Raw genomic sequence first — 14,414 nt, 5'->3', positions numbered from 1 at the left:
GGTAATAGGTGCAGACTTCAATGGACATGTTGGTGAAGGCAATAGAGGGGATGAAGAAGTGATGGGCAGATTTGTTATCCAGGATAGGAATGCAGAGGGACAGATCGTGGTAGATTTTGCAAAAAAGGATGGAAATGGCTGTAGTGAATATCTTTTTCCAGAAAAAACAGGAACATAGGGTAACTTATAAGAGCGGAGGTAGGAGCACGCAGGTAGACTACATCTTGTATAGACGAGGTAACCTGAAAGAGATCAGTGACTGCAAAGTAGTTGTAGGTGAGAGTGTAGCCAGACAGCATAGGATGGTGGTTTGTGGGATGACTCTGGTGACAAGGAAGATGAAGAGGACAAAGGCAGAGCAGAGGACAAAGTGGTGGAAGCTGAAAAAGGAGTGTTGTATGGTTTTCAGGGAGGAGTTGAGAAAGGGTCTGGGTGGTCAGGGTGAGCTTCCAGATGATTGGACAACAACACCCAGTGTTATCAGGGAGACAGGTAGAAGAGTACTTGGTTTGTCATCTGGAAGGAAAGTAGATAAGGAGACTTGGTGGTGGAATGAGGAAGTGCAGGAGTGTATAAAGAGAAAGCGGTTAGCGAAGAAGAAGTGGGATAATGAGAGGACTGAAGAGAACAGACAGGAGTTCAGGGAGATGCGGCGAAAGGTAAAGATAGAGGTAGCAAAGACAAAAAAAAGGGTGTATGATGACTTGTATGCTCGGTTGGATAGTAAGGAGGGTGAGAATGATCTATACAGGTTGGCGAAACAGAGAGATAAAGATGGAAAGGATGTACAACAGGTCCGGGTGATTAAGGAAATGTATTGACAGATGCTAGAACAGTGAAGGGAAGATGGAAAGAGTACTTTGAAGAGCTGATGAATGGGGAAAATGAAAGAGAGGCAAGGGTAGAAGAGGTAACTATTGTAGACCACAAAGTAGCACAAATGAGTAAAAGTGAAGTGAGGAAGGCATTGAAGAGGATGAAGAGTGGAAAAGCAGTTGGTCCTGATGATATACCTGTGGAGGTGTGGAAGTGTCTAGGAGAGACAGCAGTAGATTTTTTGACTAGATTATTCAACAGGATCTTAGAGAGTGAGAAGATGCCTGAAGAATGGAGACAATGTGTGATGGTGCCTATTTTTAAGAATAAAGGCATACAATGATGTTATGGGAAAGAGTAGTGGAAAATGGACTGAGAGCAGAAGTCAGCATCTGTAAACAGCAGTATGGCTTCATGCCTAGGAAGAGCACTACAGATGCAGTATTTGCGTTGAGAATGCGAATAGAAAAGTACAGAGGAGGCCAGAGGGAGCTGCATTGTGTTTTTGTAGACCTAGAAAAGGCATATGACACGATGCCAAGAGAGGAGCTCTGGTATTGTATGAGGAAGTCTGGAGTGGCAGAGAAGTATGTTAGACTGGTGCAGGACATGTATGCTAGCTTTGAGACACTGGTACGGTGTACTGTAGGGGTAAAAGAGAAGTTCAAGGTGGAGGTGGGACTCCATCAGGGATCAGCTCTGAGCCCCTTCTTGTTCGCAATGGTGATGGATAGGCTGACAGATGAGGTTAGACAGGAGTCCCCATGGACCATGATGTTTGCGGATGACATTGTGATCTGTAGTGAGAGCAGACAATTACAACTCTGTATCAAAAACGCTTGAACTCAGTGAGATAAGCACTTTTTGACCAGATGGCTATAGCTTTTGAATATGTGGCAGGATCACAATGATTTTGACATATCTTATGCAGAATCTGGTCCTTTTCAACATATTTCAGCACCAGCTACCTGCTTGAAAGAAATTTTAAGTTTTTTACACTCTGTATCAAAAATGTTGAACTCAGTGAGATAAGCACTTTTTGACCATATGGCTATATCTTTTCAATATGTTGCTGGATTAAAGTGATTTTGAAATATATTGTTCAGAATCATGTCCTTTTCAACATTTTTCAGCAAACGTTACCTGCTTGAAAGGAATCTTTAGTTATTTATACTGTGTATCAAAAACGCTTGAACTCAGTGAGATAAGCACTTCTTGACCATATGGCTATAGCTTTCGAATATGTTGCAGGATCACAATGATTTTGACATATATTGTGCAAAATCATGTCCTTTTCAACATACTTTAGCACCAGTTACCTACTTGAAAGAAATTTTTGGTTACTTACACTCTGTATCAAAAATGCTTCGACTCGGTGGGATAAACACTTTTTGACCATATGGCTACATCTTTTGAATGTAATGCTGGATTAAAGTGATTTTAACATATATTGTGCAGAATCATGTCCTTTTCAACATATTTCAGCAAAAGTTACCTGCTTGAAAGGAATCTTTAGTTATTTAAACTCTATCTCAATGAGTTGAAGTATTTTTGATACAAACACTTTTTGACCATATGGCTATATCTTTTGAATATGTTGCAGGATCACAATCATTTTGACATATATTGTGCAGAATCATGTCCTTTTCAACATGTTACAGCACCAGTCACCTGCTTGTAAGGAATCTTTAGTTATTTACACTGTGTATCAAAAACGCTTCAAGTCGGTGAGATAAGCACTTTTTGACCATATGGCTATATCTTTTCAATATGTTGCTAGATTACAGTGATCATGACATATATTGTGCAGAATCATGTCCTTTTCAACATATTTCAGCGCCAGTAAGCTGTTTAATAGACGTCATTAGTTATTTACACTCCGTATCAAAAACGCTTCAACTCGGCGAGCTTAACACTTTTTGACCATATGGCTATATCTGTTGAATGTAATGCTGGATTAAAGTGATTTTGACATATGTTGTGCAGAATCTGGTCCTTTTCAACATATTCCAGCACCAGTTACCTGCTTGAAAGACATTTTTAGTTATTTACACTCTATCACAAACGCTTGAACTCAGTGATATAAGCAGTTTTGACCATATGGCTATAGCTTTCGGATATGTTTCAGGATCACAATGATTGACATATCTTCTGCAGAATCATGTCCTTTTAAACATACTTTAGCACCAGTTACCTACTGAAAGAAATTTTTGGTTATTTGCACTCTGTATCAAAAACGCTTTGACTTTGCGGGATAAACAATTTTTGACCAAATGGCAATATCTTTTGAATAAGTTGCTGGATCAAAATGATTGACATATATTGTGCAGAATCTGGTCCTTTTCAACATATTACAGCACCAGTTACCTGCTTGTAAGGAATCTTTAGTTATTTACACTCTGTATCAAAAACGCATCAACTCATAGTGTTACGTTTGGCTTCCAGGAGGACAGACACAGGTTCGTAGATTCGCTGGTGGTTTAATAAGTTGTGAGATCGGGATGTCATACACACGTCAGGGAGAAGACTACACAGACTTCTCCTAGCAACGAGATCAGACAATGTCTGCCACTTTGGATCCGCCTTTTATACTCTTGCCTAATTAGTGGGCTTGCTTCCTGGTGAGGCGTGTTCACCAGGTGCGGGGGATAACTGCCGTGATTGCTGTGCCGCTTGCCCGGGGATCCGATGAGTCGTGACACATACAGATAAGCACTTTTTGACCATATGGCTTTATCTTTTCAATATGTTGCTGGATTACAGTGACTATGACATATATTGTGCAAAATCATGTCCTTTTAACATATTTCAGCAACAGTAAGCTGCTTAATGGAACTCATTAGTTATTTACACTCTGTATCAAAAACGCTTCAACTCGGCAAGCTAAACACTTCTTGACCATATGGCTATGTCTTCTGAATGTAATGCTGGATTAAACTGATTTTGACATATATTGTGCAGAATCTGGTCCTTTTCAACATGTTTCAGCACCACTTACCTGCTTGAAAGAAATTTTTAGTTATTTACATTCTGTATCAAAAACGCTTCAACTCATCGAGAGAAGCACTTTTTGACCATATGGCTTTATCTTTTCAATTTGTGGCTGGATTACAGTCATTATGACATATATTGTGCAGAATCTGGTCCTTTTCAACATATTTCAGCAAAAGTTACCTGCTTGAAAGGAATCTTTAGTTATTTACACTCTGTATCAAAAACGCTTCAACTCGGCAAGCTAAACACTTTTTGACCATATGGCTATGTCTTTTGAATGTAATGCTGGATTAAACTGATTTTGACATATATTGTGCAGAATCTGGTCCTTTTCAACATGTTTCAGCACCACTTACCTGCTTGAAAGAAATTTTTAGTTATTTACATTCTGTATCAAAAACGCTTCAACTCATTGAGAGAAGCACTTTTTGACCATATGGCTTTATCTTTTCAATTTGTGGCTGGATTACAGTCATTATGACATATATTGTGCAGAATCTGGTCCTTTTCAACATATTTCAGCAAAAGTTACCTGCTTGAAAGGAATCTTTAGTTATTTACACTCTGTATCAAAAATGCTTCAACTCGGTGTGATAAACACTTTTTGACCATATGGCTAAATCTTTTGAATCAAATGCTGAATTAAAGTGATTTTAACATATATTATGCAGAATCATGTCCTTTTCAACATATTTAAATGCCAGTAAGCTGTTTAATAGACTTCATTAGTTATTTACACACTGTATCAAAAACGCTTCAACTCGGCGAGCTAAACACTTTTTGACCATGTGGCTATATCTTTTGAATGTAATGCTGGATTAAAGTGATTTTGACATATGTTGTGCAGAATCTGGTCCTTTTCAACATATTCCAGCACCAGTTACCTTCTTGAAAGAAATTTTTAGTTATTTACACTCTGTATCAAAAACGCTTGAACTCAGTGATATAAGCAGTTTTGACCATATGGCGATAGCTTTCGGATATGTTTCAGGAACACAATGATTTTGACATATATTGTGCAGAATCATGTCCTTTTAAACATACTTTAGCACCAGTTACCTGCTTTAAAGAAATTTTCAGTTATTTATACTCTCTATCAAAAACGCTTGAACTCAGTGAAATAAGCAATTTTTGACCATATGGCTATATCTTATGAATATGTTGCAGGATCACAATGTTTTTTGACATATATCGTGCAGAATCTGGTTCTTTTCAACATATTTCAGCACCAGTAAGCTTCTTAATAGAATTCTTTAGTTATTTACACTCTGTATCAAAAACGCTTCAACTCATTGAGATAAGCAAATTTTGATCATATGGCTTTATCTTTTCAATATGTTGCTGGATTAAAGTGATTATGACATATATTGTGCAGAATCATGTCCTTTTCAACATATTTCAGCAACAGTTACCTGCTTGAAAGGCATCTTTAGTTATTTCAAGTCTGTATCACTTCAACTCATTGAGCTAAGCCCTTTTGACCATATGGCTATATCTTTTGAATATGTTGCAGGATCACAATCATTTTGACATATATTGTGCAGAATCATGTCCTTTTCAACATGTTACAGCACCAGTCACCTGCTTGTAAGGAATCTTTAGTTATTTACACTGTGTATCAAAAACGCTTCAAGTCGGTGAGATAAGAATTTTTTGACCATATGGCTATATCTTTTCAATATGTTTGCTAGATTACAGTGATCATGACATATATTGTGCAGAATCATGTCCTTTTCAACATATTTCAGCGCCAGTGAGCTGTTTAATAGATTTCATTAGTTATTTACACTCTGTATCAAAAACGCTTCAACTCGTCGAGCTAAACACTTTTTCACCATATGGCTATATCTTTTGAATGTAATGTTGGATTAAAGTGATTTTGACATATGTTGTGCAGAATCTGGTCCTTTTCAACATATTCCAGCACCAGTTACCTGCTTGAAAGACATTTTTAGTTATTTACACTCTGTATCAAAAACGCTTGAACTCAGTGATATAAGCAGTTTTGACCATATGGCTATAGCTTTTGGATATGTTTCAGGATCACAATGATCTTGACATATATTGTGCAGAATCTGGTCCTTTTTAAACATACTTTAGCACCAGTTACCTACTGAAAGAAATTTTTGGTTATTTGCACTCTGTATCAAAAACGCTTTGACTTTGCGGGATAAACACTTTTTGACCATATGGCTATATCTTTTGAATGTAATGCTGGATTAAAGTGATTTTGATATATATTGTGCAGAATCTGGTCCTTTTCAACATGTTTCAGCACCAGTTACCTGCTTGAAAGAAATTTTTAGTTATTGACACTATGTATCAAAAACGCTTCGACTCGGGGAGATAAACACTTTTTGACCATATGGCTATATCTTTTGAATGTAATGCTGGATTAAATTGATTTTGAAATATATTGTGCAGAATCTGGTCCTTTTCAACATATTACAGCACCAGTTAACTGCTTGTAAGTAATCTTTAGTTAATTACACTCTGTATCAAAAACGCTTCGACTCATTGAGATAAGCACTTTTTGACCATATGGCTTTATCTTTTCAATATGTTGCTGGATTACAGTGATTATGACATATATTGTGCAGAGTCATATCCTTTTCAACATATTTCAGCAACAGTAAGCTGCTTAATAGAATTCATATATTGTGCAGAATCTGGTCCTTTTCAACATATTACAGCCCCAGTTACCTGATTGAAAGAAATTTTTAATTATTTACACTCTGTATAAAAAATGCTTGAACTCAGTGAGATAAGCATATGGCTATGTTTTTTCAATATGTTGTAGGATCACAATAATTTTGACCTATATTGTGTAGAATCTGGTCCTATTCAACATATTTCTGCACCAGTTACCTGCTTGAAAGAAATTTTTTATTGATTTACACTCTGTATCAAAAACGCTTCAACTTGGTGTGATAAACACTTTTTGACCATATGGCTATATTTTTGAATGTAATGCTGGATCAAAGTGATTTTAACATATATTGTGCAGAATCTGGTCCTTTTCAACATATTTCAGAACCAGTAACCTGCTTGAAGACTTTCGTGACTTATTTACACTGTGTATCAAAAACGCTTCAACTCAGTCAGATAAACACTTTTTGACTATATGGCTGTATCTTTTGAATATAATGCTGGATTAAATTGATTTTGAAATATATTGTGTAAAATCTGTTCCTTTTCAACATATTTCAGCACCAGTTACCTGTTTGAAAGAAATTTTTAGTTATTTACATTTATGTATCAAAAATACTTGTACTCAGTTAGATAAGCACTTTTTGACCATATGGCTTTATCTTTTCAATTTGTGGCTGGATTACAGTCATTATGACATATATTGTGCAGAATCATGTCCTTTTCAACATATTTCAGCAAAAGTTACCTGCTTGAAAGGAATCTTTAGTTATTTTCACTCTGTATCAAAAACGCTTCAACTCGGTGTGATAAACACTTTTTGACCATATGGCTACATCTTTTGAATGTAATGCTGAATTAAAGTGATTATGACATATATTGTGCAGAATCATATCTTTTTCAACATATTTCAGCACCAGTAAGCTGCTTAATAGAATTCATCAGTTATTTACACTCTGTATCAAAAACGCTTCAACTCGGCGAGATAAACACTTTTTGACCATATGGCTATATCTTTTGAATATGTTGCAGGATCACAATGATTTTGACATAAGTTGTGCAGAATCTGGTCCTTTTCAACATATTTCAGCATCAGTTACCTGCTTGAAAAAAATCTTTAGTTATTTACACCCCGTATCAAAACGCTTGAATTCAGTGAGATAAGCACTTTTTGACAATATGGCTATAGCGTTCGAATATGTTGCAGGATCACAATGATTTTGACATATCTTGTGTAGAATCTGGTCCTTTTCAACATATGTATTATTATTATTATTATTACTTCAGCACCAATTACCTGCTTGAAAAAATTTTTTGGTTATTTACACTTTGTATCAAAAACGCTTCGACTCGGTGGGATAAACAGTTTTTGACCATATGGGTTTATCTTTTGAATGTAATGCTGGATTAAAGTGATTTTGAAATATATTGTGCAGAATCTGGTCCTTTTCAACAAGTTTCAGCACCACTTACCTGCTTGAAAGAAATTTTTAGGTATCTCCACTCTGTATCAAAAACGCTTCAACTCATTGAGATAAGCACTTTTTGACCATATGGCTTTTTCTTTTCAATATGTAATGCTGGATTACAGTAATTATGACATATATTGTGCAGAATCTGGGCCTTTTCAATATATTACAGTACCAGTTACCTGCTTTTCAGGAATCATTAGTTATCTATACTCTGGGTCCAAAACGCCTCAACTCGGCGAGATAAACACTTTTTGACCATATAGCTTATATCTTTTGAATGTAATGCTGGATTAAAGTGATTTTGACATATATTGTGCAGAAACATGTCCTTTTCAACATATTTCAGCATCAGTTACCTGCTTGAAAGAAAATTTTAGTTATTTACACTCTGTATCAAAAACTCTTCAACTCGGTGAGATAAACACTTTTTGACCATATAGCTATATCTTTTGAATATGTTGCAGGATCACAATGATTTTGACATATGTTGTGCAAAATCTGGTCCTTTTCAACATATTTCAGCATCAGTTACCTGCTTGAAAGAAATTTTTGGTTATTTACACTCTGTATCAAAAACGCTTGAACTCAGTCGGACAAGCACTTTTTGACAATATGGCTATAGCTTTCGAAAATGTTGCAGAATCACAATGATTTTGACATATCTTGTGCAGAATCACGTCCTATACCACATATTGCAGCACCAGACACCAGCTAAAAAGGATTCATAAGTTATTTACACTGTGTACCAAAAATGTTTCAACTTGGTGAGATAAACACTTTTCGACCATATGGCTATATTTTTTGAAACATCAGCTCCATTACAGTGATTTTGACATATATTGTGCAGAATCATGTCTTTTACAACATATTTCAGCACCAGACACCAGCTAAAAAGGATTCATTAGTTATTTACACCGTGTTCTAAAAATGTTTCAATTCGTTGAGATAAGCACTTTTTGACCATATGGCTGTATCTCTATAACTTGTTGCTGGATTAAAGAGTTTTTGACATATGTTGTGCATAATCAAGTCCTTAACAACAAATTGCAGCAGCAGACACCAGCTAAATAGGATTCATTAATTATTTACAACGTGTACCAAAGATGTTTCAACTCAGTGAGATAAGCACTTTTTGAACACATGGCTATATCTTTTGAAACTTCAGCTCCATTAAAGTGATTTTGACAGATAATGTGCAAAATGATGTCCTTTACAATGTATTTCAGCCCCAAACTCCAGTTAAAAAGGATTCATTATTTATTTACACTGTTTTCCAAAAATGTTTCAACTCGACGAGATAAGAACTTTTTGACTACATGGCTTTATCTTTTGATTTTTTAGCATGATTACAGTGTTTGGTGCTGAAATATGTTGTAAAGGACATGATTCTGTACAATATATTTCAAAATCACTGTAATCCAGCCACAAATTCAAAGGATACAGCTATGTGGTCAAAAAGTGGTTATCTCACCGAGTTGAAACATTTTTGTTACAAAGTGTAAATAACTTATGAATCCTTTTTAGCTGGTGTCTGGTGCTGCAATCTGTTGTATAGGACATGATTCTGCACATTATGTGTCAAAAACATTGTAGTCCAGCCACAAAATCAAAAGGTATAGCCATTCGTTCAAAAAGTGCTTATCTCGGCAAGCTGAAGCGTTTTTGATTAGGAGTGGAAATAACTAATGAATTTCATCAAGATGGTTTCTGCTATTGCAATATGTTGTTTCGGATATGATTCTGCACAATATATATCAAATTCAGTGTAATCCAGACACAAATTCAAAAGATATAGCCATTCGTTCAAAAAATACTTATCTCAGCAAGTTGAAGCGGTTTTTATTAGGAGTGGAAATAACTAATGAATTTCATCAAGCTGGTTTCTGCTGTTGAAATATGTTGTGTATGAAATGATTCTACACAATATATGTCAAATTCAGTGTAATCCAGCTACATGTTGAGAAGATATAGCCATTCGTTCAAAAAGTTATTCTCTCACCGAGTTGAAGCGTTTTTGAATAGGAGTTGAAATAACTAATGAATATCATCAAGCTGGTTTCTGCTGTGGAAATATGTTGTTTAGGACATGATTCTGCGAGATACATGTCAGTATTCAGTGTAATCCCATCACAGGTTGCAAAGATATAGCCATTCGTTCAAAAAGTGCTTATCTCAGCGAGTTGAAGCGTTTTTGATTCGGAGTGGTAATATCTAATGAATTTCATCAAGCTGGTTTCTGCTGTTGAAATATGTTGTTTAGGACATGATTTTGCACAATATATGTCAAATGTAATGTAATCCCTTCAAAGGTTCAAAGGATATAGCCATTCGTTCAAAAAGTGCTGATCCTGGCAAGTTGAAGCGTTTTTGATTCGGAGTGGAAATAAGTAATGAATTTCAACAAGCTGGTTTCTGCTATTGCAATATGTTGTTTCGGATATGATTCTGCACAATATATGTCAAATTCAGTGTAATCCAGACACATATTCAAAAGATATAGCCATTCGTTCAAAAAATACTTATCTCAGCGAGTTGAAGCGGTTTTTATTAGGAGTGGAAATAACTAATGAATTTCATCAAGCTGGTTTCTGCTGTTGAAATATGTTGTGTATGAAATGATTCTACACAATATATGTAAAAATCAGTGTAATCCGGACACAAGATCTAAAGATATAGCCATTTGTTCAAAAAATTGCTTATCTCAGCGAGTTGAAGCGGTTTTTATTAGCAGGGGAAATAACTAATGAATTTTATCAAGCTGGTTTCTGTTGTTGAAATATGTTTTGTAGGACATGATTCTGCACAATATATGTCAAATTCAGTGTAATCCAGCTACAGGTTGAAAAGATATAGCCATTCGTTGAAAACTACTTATCTAAGCGAGTTGAAGCGTTTTTGATTAGGAGTGGAAATAACTAATGAATTTCATGAAGCTGGTTTCTGATGTTGTAATATGTTGTTTCGGACATGATTCTGCACAATATATGAAAAATTCAGTGTAATCCCATCACAGGTTCAAAAGATATAGCCATTCGTTCAAAAAGTCTTATCTCAGCGAGTTGAAGCGTCTTTGATTAGGAGTGGCAATAACTAATGAATTTCATCAAGCTGGTTTTTTCTGTTGATATATGTTGTTAAGAACATGATTTTGCACAATATATGTAAAATTCAGTGTAATCCCATCTCAGGTTCACAAGATATAGCTATTCGTTCACAAAGTACTTATCTCACTGAGTTGAAGCGTTTTTGATTAGGAGTGGAAATAACTAATGAATTTCATCAAGGTGGTTTCTGCTGTATAAATCTGTTTTTGAGGACATGATTCTGCACAATATATGTCAAATTCAGTGTAATCCAGCTACAAATTCAAAAGATATAGCCATAAGGTCAAAAAGTGCTTATTTCACCGAGTTGAAGCATTTTTGAACGGGAGTGGGAATAACTAATGAATTTCATCAAGCTGGTTTCTGCTGTTGATATATGTTGTTAAGAACATGATTTTGCACAATATATATCAAAGTCAGTGTAATCCAGCTACATTTCCAAATGATATAGCCACAGGGTCAAAAAGTGCTTATCTCAGCGAATTGAAGCAATTTTGATTAGGAGTGGAAATAAGTAATGAATTTCATCAAGCTGGTTTCTGCTGTTGAAATATGTTGTTTAGGACATAATTTTGCACAATCTATGTCAAATTCACTGTAATCCAGCTACTTGTTTAGAAGATATAGCCATTCGTTCAAAAAGTGCTTATCTCAGCGAGTTGAAGCGTTTTGATTCGGAGTGGAAATAACTAATGAATTTCATCAAGCTGGTTTCTGCTGTTGAAACATGTTGTTTAGGACATCATTCTGCACAATATATATCAAATTCAGTGTAATCTAGCTACAGGTTGAAAAGATATAGCCATAAGGTCAAAAAGTGCTTAACTCACTGAGTTGAGGCGTTTTTGATTCAGAGTGGAAATAACTAATGAATTTCATCAAGCTGGTTTCTGCTATTGCAATATATTGTTTCGGACATGATTCTGCACAATATATGTCAAATTCAGCGTAATCCAGATACACATTCAAAAGATATAGCCATTCGTTCAAAAAATGCTTATCTCAGCGAGTTGAAGCATTTTTGATTAGGAGTGGAAATAACTAATGAATTTCATCAAGCTGGTTTCTGCTGTTGAAATATGTTGTTTAGGACATTATTCTGCACAATTTATGTCAAATTCCGTGTAATCCAGCTACAAGTTGAAAAGATATGGCCATAAGGTCAAAAAGTGCTTATTTCATCGAGTTGAAGCATTTTTGATCGGGAGTGGAAATAACTAATGAATTTCATCAAGCTGGTTTCTGCTGTTGAAATATGTTGTTTAGGACATGATTATGCACATTATATGTCAAATTTAGTGTAATCCCTTCACAAGTTCAAAAGATATTGCCATTTTTTCAAATAGTGCTTATCTCATCAAGCTGGTTTTTGCTGTTGATATATGTTGTTAAGAACATGATTTTGCACAATATATGTAAAATTCAGTGTAATCCAGCTACATTTGCAAATGATATAGCCACAGGGTCAAAAAGTGCTTATCTCAGCGAGTTGAAGCGTTTTTATTCGGAGTGGAAATAACTAATGAATTTCATCAAGCTGGTTTCTGCTGTTGAAATATGTTGTTTAGGACATCATTCTGCACAATATATGTCAAAATCAGTGTAATCCAGCTACAAGTTCAAAAGATATATCCATAAGGTCAAAAAGTGCTTAACTCACCGAGTTGAAGCGTTTTTGAATAGGAGTTGAAATAACTAATGAATATCATCAAGCTGGTTTCTGCTGTGGAAATATGTTGTTTAGGACATGATTCTGCGAGATACATGTCAGTATTCAGTGTAATCCCATCACAGGTTGCAAAGATATAGCCATTCGTTCAAAAAGTGCTTATCTCAGCGAGTTGAAGCGTTTTTGATTCGGAGTGGTAAAATCTAATGAATTTCATCAAGCTGGTTTCTGCTGTTGAAATATGTTGTTTAGGACATGATTTTGCACAATATATGTCAAATGTAATGTAATCCCTTCAAAGGTTCAAAGGATATAGCCATTCGTTCAAAAAGTGCTGATCCTGGCAAGTTGAAGCGTTTTTGATTCGGAGTGGAAATAAGTAATGAATTTCAACAAGCTGGTTTCTGCTATTGCAATATGTTGTTTCGGATATGATTCTGCACAATATATGTCAAATTCAGTGTAATCCAGACACATATTCAAAAGATATAGCCATTCGTTCAAAAAATACTTATCTCAGCGAGTTGAAGCGGTTTTTATTAGGAGTGGAAATAACTAATGAATTTCATCAAGCTGGTTTCTGCTGTTGAAATATGTTGTGTATGAAATGATTCTACACAATATATGTAAAAATCAGTGTAATCCGGACACAAGATCTAAAGATATAGCCATTCGTTCAAAAAATTGCTTATCTCAGCGAGTTGAAGCGGTTTTTATTAGCAGGGGAAATAACTAATGAATTTTATCAAGCTGGTTTCTGTTGTTGAAATATGTTTTGTAGGACATGATTCTGCACAATATATGTCAAATTCAGTGTAATCCAGCTACAGGTTGAAAAGATATAGCCATTCGTTGAAAACTACTTATCTAAGCGAGTTGAAGCGTTTTTGATTAGGAGTGGAAATAACTAATGAATTTCATGAAGCTGGTTTCTGATGTTGTAATATGTTGTTTCGGACATGATTCTGCACAATATATGAAAAATTCAGTGTAATCCCATCACAGGTTCAAAAGATATAGCCATTCGTTCAAAAAGTGCTTATCTCAGCGAATTGAAGCATTTTTGATTAGGAGTGGAAATAACTAATGAATTTCATTAAACTGGTTTCTGCTGTTGAAATATGTTGTTTCGGACATGATTTTGCACAATATATGTCAAATTCAGTGTAATCCAGACACAAGTTCAAAAGATATAGCCATTCGTTCAAAAAGTCTTATCTCAGCGAGTTGAAGCGTCTTTGATTAGGAGTGGCAATAACTAATGAATTTCATCAAGCTGGTTTTTTCTGTTGATATATGTTGTTAAGAAGATGATTTTGCACAATATATGTAAAATTCAGTGTAATCCCATCTCAGGTTCACAAGATATAGCTATTCGTTCACAAAGTACTTATCTCACTGAGTTGAAGCGTTTTTGATTCGGAGTGGAAATAACAAATGTATTTCATCAAGCTGGTTTCTGCTGTTGAAATATGTTGTTTCGGACATAATTCAGCACATTATATGTCAAATTTAGTGTAATCCCTTCACAAGTTCAAAAGATATTGCCATTTTTTCAAATAGTGCTTATCTCACCGAGTTGAAGCGTTTTTGATTAGGAGTGGAAATAACTAATGAATTTCAACAAGGTGGTTTCTGCTGTATAAATCTGTTTTTGAGGACATGATTCTGCACAATATATGTCAAATTCAGTGTAATCCAGCTACAAAT

The sequence above is a fragment of the Fistularia commersonii genome, chromosome 27 (assembly GCF_037954325.1).
Source record: "Fistularia commersonii isolate RoL2024-O1a breed Wild chromosome 27, RoL_Fcom_v1.0, whole genome shotgun sequence".
NCBI lineage: Eukaryota > Metazoa > Chordata > Actinopteri > Syngnathiformes > Fistulariidae > Fistularia > Fistularia commersonii.
This window is presented reverse-complemented; position numbering follows the sequence as displayed.